Raw genomic sequence first — 10852 nt, 5'->3', positions numbered from 1 at the left:
TCTCTGTGGAGGGCCTTATAGCGTCGTAACCCAACTTAGGGATAATCCAACGTGTAAGTCCTCCTTCCTCGAAGTGCATCTGGTGTAAAGGGTGACTTTTTGGGTGCCAACTCATGCGCCCCAACCTCTAGTCACTCGCCCTGGGAGTGTATCTACCTTCCTCTCGTACCACGCACATGGTTCGCCCCCGGGCGTGGCCCTCTCATCGGTCGTATCTGTCCCAGGGGTCTCCTAGAGGTGGCGTGGGTACTTCACAAGTCAGGTTACTCCTCACTGGTATTGGGAATATGGCCTTGAAGCCACCTTTCTCTTCTCTTTATTACTATTCTGAGGTACTGAGACCTCTCGTGGTGTCGCCCCCTCCACGGTCTTTCCTACCCATAGGTATCGGGGGGTGACACCGTCGATGTCTTATCCTGGCGACGCCTCACCTTGGCGACGCCTACCCCTGGCGACGCCTACGCCTGGCGACGCCTTAAGCGGTCAACCTGTTGACTTTCCTCCCTGGGCTCCCTAGATGGGTCCCACCACATGTTTGACTTTGACTTTGACTTTAGTCAACGCCCGGGGACGGGACGGTACACAAGCCCCCCAGTCTTGAGCTGACACTTGTTTCAGCAAAAAGACTAAGGCCTCACCCTATCATCCACGTGGCATTCCTGCTGATGTGACATTCTCTGAGTGTCTGACGCGACATTCTCTGCGCTGAAGATGTGACGCTTTAAGTTGCACGCTAATCTGTCGACACATGGCATGATCCTACGGCTGGGGGTGAGTGTCGTTAGCGCTTCTTGAGTTAACGTTATAACCTTTCAAAAAAGCGCGCTCGAGGCACTGTTCCATCATTTTTCATATTCTCTGCACTGTTCATCTTCCCTGTGATCTTTGCGACTCTTGCGCTCTTCCTCTTCACGAAAGCTCACATTTTTTCAACTTCCAACCACAAAAGGTATGGTTTTTCTACTCTGATTCCCCTTACACTTTACTGTATTGATCTCATAACTGCCTGGGACTGTTTACATTCATGCATTTCTTATGTTCTACTCTTTTCCTTCGCATTTCTTCGTTCTCCCCTCTTTTCTGGATTTCTCGCGTGGGTAAGGGTCTTCTTAGGGTTTCTTTCCCCTTTCTCGCCTTAACCCTATTCACTGAACCTTTCCTCTTCTCCATTCTCCAGCTTCTTCATCAATCTATGGCACGCACCAAAACAACCGGCAATCCTCCTCGCCCTGGGATCAACTATAGGGTTCAATACCCCTGGGCCCCTGATGAACTCTTAGCTGAGTGCTCGACCCTGACTACCGTCGTAGACGTGGAGGACCATCAAGGTGATCCACGAACCTACACCTTCAATGCCTTCTGCAGTAGCCACGACTCCCACGTTTCCGTTCGTCACGGAACCCCCGGGGAGCCGGTCTGCGTGGACAATAGGTCCAATGGTGGAAAGCCCTTTTTCTTCCTTTCCCAGACGGTGTTCAAACGCACCGGTCTGCGCTGCCCTTCACAAGCTTCGAGAGGGAGCTGCTCACCGAGATTAACGTAGCCCCTGCCCAGCTACACCCCAACAGCTGGGCATTGATCAGGGCCTTCGAGATTCTGTGTGGGTACTTGGGCATTCTACCCTCAGTGGACGTCTTCCTCCACTTCTTTGAGGTGAAGAAACAGGGGAAGAGCCTCTAGGTAAGCTTTTCTGGGGTTGCTGGAAGGATACTCCTAACCCTCTTCCATAACTCCTACAAGGGATGGAAAGACAGTTCTTCAGGGTGTGTTATAGAATCCACACCCCCACCAACACAAACTGCTCCACAAGCTCCCGCCCCGGAGGTCTTGACGATTCCCCTTGCGATCATGCAACTAATGAGGGGGTTCGATGAGAGGTCGCCCGGGAGCTCTTCTGGCGAGGCTAAGAAGGAAGGTATGCCCTACTACATTGGGGCCTTCCTGGCTATTGCACTCGATTGGTGTGCACAAGCAAAAACCAAGGCCATCGAGATGCAAACCCTTCAGGCTCTCAAGCGAGAGGTGGCCACCCTGAAGGAAGAAAAGCTGAAGCTGGAAGATGTTTACTGTACCGCCCTGGTAGTCGGGAGTAATGACGTGGCGTCGAGCTATTATATAGGCGTGTTGGACGGGACACCTGGTTAGCAGAAGGGAAGGAGGTCGGGGGGTTTGCGTAGTCGCCAGTTATTAAGTTGGCGTGCTCCGATCTCCACCATACCTATACCGGCGGTCAGCGAGTTAAAGATGAAGTCGCCAGATATGAATCCAGGCGACCAAGTGATTCGAGATCGCCGAAATAAGGGCATCACCGAAGATGAAGGCAGATGGACGCTTCCCAGCTGGCCAGAGGATGAGGTCGGAGGACAGCTTGCTTGAGCATACACGGTGAAACAGGTGGTGCAGATCATGAAGGCGGCCGGCGAGACCACAGGGAAGGTGTGTACGAAGGCACCTTAACTCGCCAATCCAGAAGAGATCGCGCTCCAAGACAACTATGTACTGAGTAGTATCATGCATAAGTAACTTAGCCAAAGGAGAGTCAGAAGTAGCGCCCAAGTCAAGGATGCTCCAGATGATGGCACGTATACAGCTGGATGCGAGCCACGTGTCCAGATGTGTAACTGCCAGGAGAGAGAAAGTGCCTAGGTATATAAGAGTTCTCAACGAACTTCTGAGGTACGCACGTTCAGATTGTCTTCTTTACGCTTGCGAGTTCTTAAGTATACTGAGAGAGAACTGGTTCACGGTTCCTTAGAGTTCTTGAGTGTTACTCTTAGTAATTGGTGGTTCAGTCACTGACTTGGGCGTTGGAGTGCGATCGGCCGCAGCAGCGCCGTTTCGTCTTTTGCAGGTTCTTGAGGTGGATCGCAGCGAAGGATGGAGGCAAACACGGCGCATACGTCGATCCAAGTTTGACGAGGCAAAGCTCCAGCGTTTTGGTCAACAGGCAGGATCATCAGGCGCCCACCATGGGGCCGTGTAAAACCTGTTCCCATCCACAGCGTGAGTTCTTGGAGGTTTTTGCAGTTTTCTGTGTGGTTGTGTGCTGGTGCAACCATTGTCCGCTGTTCATCTAGGTTTTGTTCGGTAATTTCGCGTTTTCCACCGTTCGTTTGGGTTTTTGTTCGGTGAGGTGAAGTTTTCCGCTGCTTACGCGAGATTTGTTCGGTGAGATCTGAGTTCTTTGGCTCGTTTGGATTTTCGTGGAAGAAGTGCTGGTTTTTGGTGAAGTCGCGGTTTTCTGTGGAGGTTTCCTGTGTTCTTGAGGTTTCTTTCGAAGTTTCGCGAGGTTCTGACCGATTGATCGCGGAATCGATCGTCGCTAAAGGAGGTGTTGTTCATTGCACTCTGTGATTCGTCAAGTTTTCATGAGAAAAATGAGAAGCAACCGTTCAAGTCCAGTTGCGCCCGTTGCTGCTGAAGGCGCCATGACTATGGCGCAGATGGTGGAAATTATGCGTTCGTTGCAGGCGAATGTGGAAGCCTCGCGCATAGAGCAGGCGAGAATGCACGAGGACCTGGTCGCCTCTCGGGCCAGGAATGATGAGCTTAGCAGAGTGACTGAAGAACTGCGTCAAGCTCTTCAGGAGCAGCGAGGGCGTCCAGTCGCTGAAGAGGTCGCGCCGTCAACGCCACCTCGTGTTTTTCCTATGCCTTTCGCTCAGGCGATTACTGACACGCCTATCCCTGCGAGTGTGGTACCTGTTAAGGCAGTTTTTACCGGCGTGGAGGATCCTGAGGCTCATCTCACCACGTTCCATACGCAGATGATGCTGTCAGGAGGATCGGACGCCGTGTACTGCAAGATGTTTGTAAGCACGCTCCAGGGAACGGCGTTGGAATGGTTTGTGAGCCTGCCTACAGGTCACATAACCAACTTCCAACAGTTTTCAAAGATCTTCGTCGAGCAGTACATCGTGAACAAGGCACCGCCCAGGGTGTCTTATGATTTGTTTGACATAAGGCAGTATCAGGGAGAGTCCCTCAGGGACTACCTGAATCGTTTTGGGGCGCAGATGGTCCGATCGCCAGCCAAAGATGAAGAGATGCTGGTCTACGCATTCAAGAAGGGCGTGCTGCCGGGACCATTCTGCGAGGCATTGATCAGGGCTCACCCTGCCACGTTTGCTGAGGTCAGGCGACTTGCGGTGGCCCACATCGCCGATGAGAGTGAAGTCGCCGAGAAGAGGGGAAGCGTGGCTCCCGCCAGGCCACGTGCCCAGACCAGGATCCAGCCACAGAGGGTGCTGGAGACAGCGGCGGCCAAGAGGGATCAGAGGACTCGCCATCCTTATGATCCTAGGAAGAACAAGGGCAGGGGCCCAGGGCGCCCTCGACTAGCACGCCGGGAGTACAATCGCCCGCCAAAGCACAAGTTTGTCATGGGATTGGCGGACCTGATCGCCATTCCCAATATATCAGCTAGGTTGAAAGCGCCCGAGAAGGTGGGTGACAAGGTGCTGGGACCAAAGCCAGACGCCTGGTGTGAGTTTCACCAGGGCTTTGGCCACACCGTGGATTCGTGCTTGGCTTTAGGATACCAGCTCGACGATCTGGTCAAGAGCGGGTTCCTAAACGACTACTTGCTGGACAGAAGGACGGGGGGCGCGTCGAGCTCCCAACCAGCAGGTCGAGAGGCTCAGCAGCACGAGATGCCTACACACGGGGAAATCCACACCATTGCAGGGGGTTTCTCGGGTGGTGGATGCACCGCGTCACAAAGAAAGAAGTACGCGAGGTCTGTGATGACGGTGGATATGTTTGAAGACCACTCGCCGGATGTGGACATTACGTTCACAAAGCAAGATCTTCGGGACGTTGTGCCTCATGACAACGACCCCATAGTCATCTCGCTGATCACAGCAGGAAGGAAGGTCCACAGGGTTCTGGTGGACCAAGGAAGCTCGGCAGACGTGATGTTCTGGCCGACTTTCACGCAGTTGGAGCTACCCCTTGACCAGCTGAGGCCCTATGGAGGGTGTTTGTATGGTTTAACTGGTGACCAGGTGGAGGTCAGGGGGTACATCGAGTTGAGGACTACGTTTACAGATGAGGCAGGTTCGAGAACAGAGAAAATCAAATACCTTGTCGTAAACGCCCCTTCAGCATACAACATTCTGCTGGGAAGACCCACGCTCAACAGAATAGGCGCTATACCGTCGACCCGGCACATGAAGGTGAAGTTGCCGTCTATGGAAGGGGTGGTGATCACCATCAAATCCGACCAGAAAGAAGCGAAAAAGTGCTATGAGAATAGCCTGAAAAACAAAAGGTCTGTGAGTTACGTGACAACCACCCCGCCTCCTGGTGTGAAGCGCAGATCGACGGTAATAGAAGAGACCGCCGGAAGTGACGTAGTGATAGTGGATGCTGAGCTGGGGGAGGGGAACGCCGGTTTAGAGGAAGAAGAGGCAAGGAATCGCCCTGAGGAAGCGAGGGAGCTGGGGATCGCCAGGGCGGTGATCGCCAGAGAAACCAGGCCAAAACCCGTCGAGCAGTGGCTCGAGAGAGAGATCGGAGGAAAGATTTTCTAGCTGGGAAGATCTCTGGAGGTCGAGCTCCAGGACCAGATCGCCAAGGTGATAGAGCGGCATCTGGATGCGTTTGCATGGTTCGCTTCGGACATGCCCGGGATCGATCCCGACTTCTTGTGCCATCATTTGGCGATGGACAACTTGGTGAGACCAGTGCGGCAGAGGAGGAGAAAGTTCAACGAGGAGAGGAGGCAGGCGATTAGAGACGAAACCCAGAAGCTCCTCGCTGCAGGCCACATCAGGGAAGTCCAGTACCCTGAATGGCTGGCAAATGTCGTACTGGTGAAGAAAAGTAATGGGAAATGGCGCATGTGCGTCGATTTCACTGATCTGAATAAGGCTTGCCCAAAGGACTCATATCCTTTACCAAGCATAGACGCCCTGGTGGATAGTGCTGCAGGGTGTAAGTTGTTGAGTTTCCTGGATGCCTTCTCGGGGTATAACCAGATCAAGATGCATCCCATGGATGAAGAGAAGACTGCCTTCATGACCGAGAGATCGTGCTACTGCTATAAGGTGATGTCGTTTAGGCTGAAGAACGCGGGGGCCACGTACCAGAGGTTGATGGATCGGGTACTTGCACCAATGCTGGGAAGGAATGTGCAAGCATACGTGGACGACATGGTCGTGACCTCGCCAGAGAAAAGCAAGCACGTCACGGACTTGGAGGAGTTGTTCACTACGATCGCCAAGTTTAGGTTGAAGCTGAATCCTGAGAAGTACATCTTTGGCGTGGAGGCTGGAAAGTTCTTGGGTTTCCTCTTAACCGAAAGAGGAATAGAAGCCAACCCTGACAAGTGTGCCGCCATTTTGGCGATGAGGAGCCCGGCCACCGTGAAGGAAGTACAACAGCTTACGGGTCGGATGGCCGCCCTGTCTCGCTTCGTGTCGGCTAGCGGAGAGAAGGGTCATCCATATTTCCAGTGTTTAAGGCGCAATAACAAATTTGCCTGGAGGAAGGAGTGTAAGGAAGCCTTCGTCAAGCTTAAGGAATATCTGGCGAGCCCGCCAGTTTTGTGCAAACCGCTGGTGGGAACCCCTCTCAGGTTGTATTTTGCTGTAACTGAGAGGGCGGTGAGTGCGGTGCTCGCCCAGGACCAAGATCAGGCTCAAAAGCCTATTTATTTTGTTAGTAAGGTGCTGCAGGGCCCCGAAACGAGGTATCAGGCCCTGGAGAAGGCTGCACTGGCTGTGGTATTTTCGGCGAGGAGGTTGCGCCACTATTTCCACAGTTTTACGATACTGGTGATGACCGACTTGCCCATCCAGAAGGTCTTGAAGAAGCCTGACGTTGCTGGGAGGATGGTAAAGTGGGCAGTGGAGCTGTCGGAGTTTGATATTAAGTATGAGCCCCGAGGTCCGATTAAGGGACAGATCTTCGCAGATTTCGTGGTCGAGCTCTCGTTTGAAGCAGCACGAGTTGAGGGGGATGACTTTCGTTGGGTGCTTTCAGTGGATGGATCGTCGAACTAGCAGGGTAGCGGTGCTGAGGTCATCTTGGAGGGACCCAACGGCGTGCTGATCGAACAATCCTTGAGGTTTGCCTTCAAAGCCAGCAACAATCAAGCAGAATATGAGGCGCTGATCGCCGGTATCTTGCTGGCTAAAGAGATGGGAACTAGGGTGCTGATGGCTAAGAGTGACTCGCTGTTAGTCACGGGACAAGTAACAGGCGAGTTCCAGGCTAAAGATCCACAAATGGCGGCATACCTGGAGTATGTACAGGAATTGAAGAGTTCCTTTGCCTCCTTTGAAGTGGTGCATGTGCCCAGAGAGCAGAATGCCCGAGCTGACTTGCTAGCTAAGCTCGCCAGTTCAGGCAAGGGGGGTAGGCAGAGGACGGTGATTCAAGAAACTCTGAAGACGCCGAGAGCATTTGTAGCAAATCACCTGGTCCTTTAGATAAGTAAGTCGACGGAGAAAGCGGGGCGAGGAGTCACAGATCCCTGACTCAAGAGACCTTGAGGTCGCCAAGAATAAGAGCATGTCGGGGAGAGAAGGTGAACATGACGCAGGTCTGCACGACCCATGAGCCAGACACCTGGGTAACACAGTACAAGCGGTGCCTGGCGGATGGCCTTCTCCCGCTGGATCCGACGGAGGCTAGGAAGATAAAGAAGAATTCTAGCAAGTTCACAATGATTGACGGCGAGTTGTACAGGTTTGGGTTCACTCACCCACTCCTGGAATGTGTGCACGGGGAAAAATGTACAAGAATTATGGCAGAGCTCCATGAAGGGATATGCGGAAGCCACGTCAGGGGTCGAGCTCTGGCCGCAAGGACTCTCTGTGCAGGTTACTATTGGCCAACAATGAGAGAAGATTGCAAGAGGTATGCGCAGTGCTGCAAACAATGCCAGCAGCACGCCGATTGGCACAAGGCGCCTCCTGAGGAATTGAAGTCGATTTACAGTCCCTGGCCGTTTCACACATGGGGAATCGACATCCTGGGACCATTCCCGCTGGCGATCAGGCAGATGAAGTACTTGGTGGTGGCGATTGAATATTTCACCAAGTGGATCGAGGCAGAACCAGTGGCCCAGATCACCGCACACAAGATCGAAGGTTTCGTGTGGAAGAACATTGTGTGCCGGTTTGGTGTGCCCAAGCGCCTGGTGTCGGACAATGGGACTCAGTTTGCAAGTCACCTGTTGAAGAAACTGTGTGAAGGGGTGGGAATTCAACAAGTGTTTGCATCCGTCGAGCACCCTCAGACGAATGGCCAAGTAGGGTCAGCCAATCGGGTGTTGCTAAGAGGTTTGAAGAGAAGACTAGAGAAAGCCAAAGGAAGTTGGGCTGAGGAGGTACCCCGTATAGTCTAGGCGTACCACACCACCGAGCAGTCAGGAACCCATGAGACCCCGTTCAGCTTGGTCTATGGATGCGACGCAATGATTCCAGTAGAGATCCAGGAGAGCTCGCCGAGATTCCAAAACTTCGTGGAGCAAGACTCGAATGAGGAGAGAAGGTTGAACCTGGACCTACTGGATGAGGTCAGGGAAGAGGCGAGATTAAAAGCTGAGGCGGTGAAGAGAAGGATTGAACAAAGATATAACTCGAAGGTGATGCCAAGACAGTTCAGAGAGGACGACCTGGTGATGAGGAAAGCCCACCAGTACGAGATGGAGAATAAGCTGTCGCCTAAGTGGACGGGACCGTTCAGGATAACCGAGGCGCTCGGGAACGGCGCCTACCGCTTAGAAACATTGGAAGGAGGGGCGATTCCTCGCACTTGGAACGCCACGCACCTCAAGTTATATTACAGTTGAGAACTTTGTAAGTAAAGACGAACACGAAGTTATATTACAATGTTTCTGTTAAAACAGTTTGGAGGGGGCACTCTTTTTTCCCTAATGAGGGTTTTTAATGAGGCCACCCAATAAAGAAGAGTTTCCGAAGTTTAAGGTGTTTCAGATCGCATGCTTGTTGTTTTCCAAAGGTTTTGAAGAAATACCTTGTCACTTATATGTGATTTAAGGCAAGTTAAAGATATATTGCATGCTTTCTAAAAAGTTTCTAAGTCCCCATCGTCTTTCGGCGATTGGCGGCATCAGTTAAAGTTAAAGTCCTCATCGTCTTTCGGCGATCGGAGGCACCAGTTAAAAGACCTCAACGCCCTCGCGCGTACTGAGGCGAGATAAAGACCTCCTCGCCGTCGAGCGAGTGCAGGCGAGGAAGAGTAAAAAGTCCTCAGTGTTCCTGGGGGAGAGAAGATGTAACCCCCGGGGCAATGTAGAGGCACCAGCGAAAAGTCCTCAGTGTTTCTGGGGGAGAGAAGATGTAACCCCTGGGGCAATGTAGAGGCACGAGTTAAAGACCTTCTCGCCGATGAGCGAGTTCAGGCGAGTTAAAGACCTTCTCGCCGATGAGCGAGTTCAGGCAAGATAAAATCCTTCTCGTCTCGAACGAGTTCAGGTATGGTGTATAGGGCGGAAGAAGTTTGGAGGGTGGCTAAGGTAGGTTCGAAGAGAACGCCTAGCCACCCGGTCTCTTGTTCTGAAGCTCAGGGAGGTAGAGAAGGATCCGAAAGGCGCCTCTACCCCCAGACAAAGGAACAATGGCCAAGTTGTGAAGGTAGGAGGAAGCTGATATCGCCAAGAGTCTTTGGCGACCAGGGGATATTCAAGCAATGGCGAGAAAGTCAAGACCCGTTTTGATAAGGCAGATCAGATGAGCGGTGTCTTAAGCCATTAGTTGAGTTGAAGTTCGTTATTTGAAGAGCGATTTTACGCTAAGGTTCATTACCTTGAGGTTGCAAGTTGTTAGAGTATTATTTTTCGAAAGCTGATGGTTCGTGGCGGGTAGCATATAATTGCGCTTACGGAGTTACTAAGTTAATTTCTTTGAAGTAAATTATACAAGAAGAGATAAAGCAGACAGAGAAGTTATAAGAAGAAGTACAAAGACTTTATCATAAAGTACGATCAGTTCAAGGTACATATACAGAAAAAGGGAAAGTCTATTACAATTATGTGTAAGGAAAAAGCATAAGAATCGTGGATGGAGGGAAGCAATCAGTCTTCAGAAGGAACAACCTTCCCGTCCACCACCTCGTTGTTGAGAGACACCATGGAAAGATCCAAGTCGGGGTACAAGCAGGCGAACTGTTCCCGGGCGGCCTCGAATCCAGCAGCGAGAATCTGGGCAGAGCTCAGCTCAAGTTCTTCAATCTGTTTCTTTAGCCCCTCATTCTGCTGCTTCAGCTCTTCAGCTTGTTTCTTGAGTTCTTCAATTGTTTCCCGAGCTTGAAGAAGGTCTTCAGTAACCTTCTTGGATTTCGCCTGCACCTGGGCCAGCTCTGCGGCGATCTTCCCGTTTTCTTCGTTGGCTTCGGCGAGCTTGGCCATGGTGTCGTCTCTCTCCTTCTCCACCTTCCCCAAGAAGACCTCCCGATCGGCTGACCTTTTCTCGAGGTTCTTTACCTTGGCGGCGTCTGCTTTGATCAACGCCTCCAGGTCAGCCACTTTTGACGCGATAGGGTACCAGTTTGCTCTCCGGCTCGATCTTCTCTTGAGCCAAGAGCTGCACCTTATGGCGTAGATCGGTGGCCTCCTTGCGTGCCACCCGGAGCTCAGTGCTCATAGCATCTTCCACTCGGGAGTGATCGATCTCGGCGAGCGTTAGATTGCAGGATAACCTCTCCGCCTCAATCCTTATGGACCGATTCTCCGTTCGGAGTGTGAAGATGTCATCCTGGAGCTTCTTGGTGGAACTCTCCACAGCTTTGGATATGATGGAGGGGAAATCCTCCGCCATCATCTTCAGTTTTGCTGAGAAGGGCTCCCACACCCTCTTGACCTCAAGAGAGAGGTTTGCTT

Source organism: Phaseolus vulgaris, chromosome 11, assembly GCF_051622355.1.
Source record: "Phaseolus vulgaris cultivar YP4 chromosome 11, ASM5162235v1, whole genome shotgun sequence".
NCBI classification, from domain to species: Eukaryota; Viridiplantae; Streptophyta; class Magnoliopsida; order Fabales; family Fabaceae; genus Phaseolus; species Phaseolus vulgaris.
Note: the sequence above shows the minus strand (reverse complement) of the source record.